Genomic DNA, 5,010 nt, shown 5'->3' with positions numbered 1-5,010 from the left:
TTGGACCTATTTCAAGCAGGCCTTGTTTTTCATAAGCTTGAGCCAAGACTTCTTATCGCTTGAGAGCTGTAAAAATAAGCTACTTCCTTGCTAAGAAGTTGTTATTTTCCTATTATATTAGATGATTGTAGGGACTGGCCTTTCTCTGAGTATCTTGGTATGAAACTTGAGCCATGCAATGTGATGCAAGTTTTAACATGAATTGTCATGTTAGTGATCAATCCAAGCCAAGGCCCAGTGAATCAACACTGTTGATTTGCTGTTCTTGGTATCTGTGCATACAATCTGAGTCATGTAACACAGTGCAAGTTTCTTAAGACACGAGTTATGGTGATAGTGACAACGACCAAACAAAGCCAGTGTTAACAAATCACCAAGACCGCTTTGTTGTTCTAGTCATACGCCTTACCACAAAATTAATGACTCCACACAAGCTTGATATTGACTATGCTCTTCTTCAGTAGCCAATGTTCAAACTGATGCACAATCTAGCCAACAATATCAGAAGTTTGAAATTTTATTATAGCAAGTGTAGCCACTTATGGGCATGTTCATAACGGAGGTGGAGAGTTTTGTTTTGATTTTTGGGTCTTTTTGTGTCTGCTATGCCAAGATAGCCTAGTTTATACATATTTTTTTGTCTGTACATGGTGTGCTCATCTATCATCTGTGCTAGGAGAGTTCTTTATATTTGTTTCTATAGGCAGCAACTATAGTGAAGGGGTGTCCAGGCTCTATACATGAACAAAGTCTTTTTTTGGACTGTAAGACAGTTGTTGCTTGCCTTCTTCACTAGTCCCATTAGCATCTCTGCCACCATTTGTTGCATCTATTGGTTTATGTAAACTAAGGTTGATCATCAGCCACTCAAGTTTCAATGCATCTGCATCGCTTGTGCACTTCTCATTCACTATCCGTACCACCTGACAAGATCTTTCTTGCATTCACTTTGTTTTTACTTCTGTGTCTGATGCTTTATCATTGCTCATCCTCATCATCACTGGTAGCAAGGCTACTGACCGTGGAAGAAACAGTGTTCTTCTCATAGTCAATTGCATGAAGGGTTTGAAACCAAATGACGCTACCTCCAGGCAACTCTTGCCTTTGAGAGTAATCCCTAACATAGTTCAATTCAATGTGTGTTGACAAGTCCAAGTCAATGATGTTTTTGCCTTGTTGAGGGCCATGAATTGATATGACAACTTTGCCAGGTTTAAAAGACATTAAAAGCTGATCAATCAAGGCTTGAAAACTCATGCGAAGTGGATCATAGCCCATGATCTCAAAGCTTGCATAACTATACTTCTCCTCAGGGGTTATGTGTATGGTTGAGAAGGCATTTCCCTCCATGCTGTTCATTGAATATCCACAGGGGACGAAGGAGAAATCACACACTTCTGCATTAGGAAGGAGTTTACCAAAACCAGCCAGTGTGGTCATGTCTTTGCCAGATTTGGTGCCCCATGGGTTGAAGAAGTGTGCTGCAAAATTTTTGTGCAACTGAGTCATGCACACCTCTACAGTGTACACTTCTTCCATCCTGGCAATAGCTTGGCTGCTAGTGGCCGAATAAAGATACCAATTCCTGCTATCTTTCCCCATGATGTATGCTTTTCTTGATCCATTGAGTATCATATCACTGAAAGTATTATCCAAGAACTTCGCCTCCTCAGTAAAAGAAGTGTGAGGGTGAGGCTGTTCTAGAGGAAATATGAATGTCCCATGGGTGTACTTGCAATTGCCAGGTTCTAAGGAAAGATCAGAAGCATATGTCAACAGCAATTTGAGGCATTTTAGCAATTGAGTCCTGCCGCATGTCTTGATTATGATCTTAAAAGGGTAGATAAAGAGGCTTGATTCTGAGAGTACATAGGAGTCAAATAGGCCATTATGCAGTTCAGAAACTATGGTGCACTCTGCAACCTCAAGTAGCATGTCAACTTCTGTACGGTTTAACAATCGAAGACCATCTGGTTTTGCAGTTGCAGTTGGAAGAAACTGCACTTCTAGCCTTTTTTCTACTCCCTCAAAGCCTGACACGAAGGGTGTGAGCAGAGCCTCTGCATTCGGTGGAGAGACACTCTGCATCTCCAAACCCATGACTGTTGCTTCAAGATAAGAGACTTATAGCAGATTACAGGCAGTTCACCTCAGATAGCAGATTAGAGGCAGTACTTAGATAGATTAAGATGGCTGCCTCATGCACTGCAAAAACAAGAATGCATTAGTTTGGATTACTTAAAGTGCAGACTGTTTTGAAATGCATGCATGACGGAACCGAATACTTATTGACAGAGCCACCAACTTTTTTGACAAGATATGAACAGCTTGGCTTTAACTTTACACATCTGAAACCATGCCTGATAAAGTTCTGCACCATTTAGTCAGAGTGAGTGCAATGATAGGAACTGATGTGAGCGGGTACACAGGTTACATAGGGTGTAGTTTCTCACAACATTTCATTGCTTAATATGACATGATCGGTTAATGCTAATCTAAAACCAAGCTTGCCATTTGACTGCTGTGATGACTAACCATTACCAAAGCCAAAGTTCTACATTCAACTGCTGGAACAACTACCTATACAAACAGTATACCTACACCACCAAAAACAGAGGCACACTGAAGAAGCTGGTATGGATATCAACGAAGAAATGACGGTTGATAGTTACTGAACGTTTATAGCTTCAATGTCTGATTATCAATTAGAAGCCAATAAGACCATTTGAATAGTTAAATATGTGCAATAATCCATTATCATGCATGCCTGTTCCAAATATGCAACCAAATGGACAGCTTGTGTGCTGAGCATGCAGACACGCATTACACTGTAGTAGGGCTGTGCAAAGTTTAAAGCTAGAGTTTTCTACAATCGTTGATGTAAAACTTAACTAGTTGGAGATCACCAAACCCTTGGTAACATACTTTACTTTTGCAGAACATCATGGTTTAAAGTTCAGAAGCATCTGTTGAAGCTCATAGATGACACTTTCTTTTTTTGTGTAGAAAAAGCTCACAAATCATCCATTCTTCAGTAGAATGTAAAGCATTGACTTTGAAGTGAGCTTTGAAGCCTTCATATGTTGGCTTAGCACATGTGACCGATGCGTCGAAAGTGTTGCCAAAGGAGTCTGAGGTCTACTTACGTTGCAGTAGGCAGCACAATGGTATCTCTCAGTGAGTTCAAGTGGGCGCACATTCTCAACTTTGTAGCCCAGAGGGGTTTCATAATGCTCAGCTTTGTTGTTTCTGCTGGTTTTGGTGTGCTGACCCATGTGGAAATTGCAATGGTTAAAGCTGCTCTGCACAAGCCGGATGGATGTCAAATTGAAAATTGAAAACAAGCTTCTCTGCACAAAGCCAGAGAAGGAATGGATGTTACAGGGGACAAACAAAAACAGTGAGTTTCTCTATTAGCTGTGCCATGTTAGCATCGACAACACAGGCACCTACCACTCAGGAATTAAGGGGCACGAAGTGATGAACGCTTCTGCATGATACCCATAAAGATGCTCATTCTCTGCTGTATGATTGCTCAGCCAGTTTCTCTGCATACAGTTAGATGCTTGAGACTGCCTGGGAAGAGTTCATGAACTTGATTGCAGAGTAGAGGATGCCCAAGTTGAAGCAAAAGGCTCTCATGTGTGTGAGAGAGACACGGGAAGAAAACTTGGAAAGCTGAAGGCAGACCCCAAGGAATCTGAATGTGGACAACATATATATAGATACATATATCTACATATACAGATTTCCCAAACAAAGTGGATTTCAAGTCGTTGAATTGACACTCTTCTTTACTGGTTTAATGTATGGGGAAAAAAGAAACATGCCTAGGACTCGAGAAGGCATAAGAGGCATGTCACACTAGGATGTGAAAGAAAGGAAAAAGAACGAGAGTGAGGATACCAGTGTTGAAATAGCCTCAAAAGCCTTCCACTGAATGCCTCTTTGAAAATGAAGTGTGGAAAATATATGAGAGTTTTTAACATATAAATATGCGTTTTTACCAGAGATGGATTTACTCTGTGATTTTTGGTTTTGAAAATGAGAGCAATGGGGTAGGCCCTTAAGCTTGGTAAGATAGAGCGAGCGCTGCAATTGGCTTGTGTGAAAGAAACGTTTAAATCATTGGATAGTCTTCCTATTGGAGGGTTTGCACAATGCGAGAATCCATTGATCCAGGTAAGAGTGAGGTTATCTATGAGCTGCATTTGCCCACACATGTGACATGCACCACACCTTACAAGGAGAAAGGGGAAGGGGACCCTTGGCCCCTAGTTGCGGCAGGGATGTGAGTGGCCAGCAGAAGAAGGATTCATTCTCTTGGTAAGTGATGGGAAAATGGCAATGCTGTATATCAATGATGAGCTGTATATCTAGAATGGAAGCTTGCGGAGGGATATCATTATTGGGCTAACAACGGAGGGCCCTTGTCTGGGCTACGAACCATTCGTTGCTGGCTTGTGCATTTAGATATGGGTGTATACACACTATAAATTTCGACTCTTAAGCACTACTCTCTCTCTCTCTCTCTCTCACAGATCTCTCATTCCACACTGATCATGTCCCAGTTCCTCAATTAATCATGCCCGTAAAAATATATAAATACACACTGATCATGTCCCACAGTCCCTCTGAGTCTTCAAGGAGATTCTCTCTGTCTCTCTCTCTCTCTCGATCATGTCCCAGTGAGTATTCAAGGAGATTCTCTCTCTTCTCTTCCTTATACACTTATACACTGATCATGTCCCAGTCAATCTTCAAGCAAGCGTGCGCACGCATGCGCGCGCGCGCGCACATACTTTCTTTCTCTCTCTCGATGCGTCTGTTTCAGCCTTCAGGTTCTAGTACCTACACCGATCATGCCCCACACTAAGTATTTTAGCAATATGTACTATGAATCCCTTTTCAAGGGATTGGAATATGGGCCAAAGGGCATCGTAAGCACTTTTTCCCAGAGCTCTGAGCACCCAAAGGAAGAACGGGGGAGAGACTCTGAGAGAGAGACAG

General features: G+C 41.8%; 1 pseudogene across 3 annotated transcripts; it reads right to left on the bottom strand.

The window, feature by feature from the left end:
* Positions 1 to 293: 293 nt before the first annotated feature.
* Positions 294 to 4,485, bottom strand: LOC148033749 (S-adenosylmethionine decarboxylase proenzyme 3 pseudogene; annotated as a pseudogene). 3 transcript variants are annotated; one of them, XR_015691368.1, is made up of 3 exons: positions 3,454 to 4,484; positions 3,147 to 3,302; positions 294 to 2,205 (listed from the first exon to the last, which is right to left on the bottom strand). The product of XR_015691368.1 is annotated as an S-adenosylmethionine decarboxylase proenzyme 3 pseudogene, transcript variant X2 (transcript). The 3 variants fall into 3 exon arrangements; XR_015691367.1 differs by having other exon boundaries at positions 294 to 3,350; positions 3,454 to 4,485; XR_015691369.1 differs by having other exon boundaries at positions 294 to 3,297; positions 3,454 to 4,485.
* Positions 4,486 to 5,010: the final 525 nt, after the last annotated feature.

This window comes from Lygodium microphyllum, chromosome 7 (assembly GCF_053477565.2).
Source record: "Lygodium microphyllum isolate KBCC chromosome 7, Lygodium_microphyllum_v1.1.10, whole genome shotgun sequence".
In the NCBI taxonomy this organism is placed as follows: domain Eukaryota; kingdom Viridiplantae; phylum Streptophyta; class Polypodiopsida; order Schizaeales; family Lygodiaceae; genus Lygodium; species Lygodium microphyllum.
This window is presented reverse-complemented; position numbering and strand designations above follow the sequence as displayed.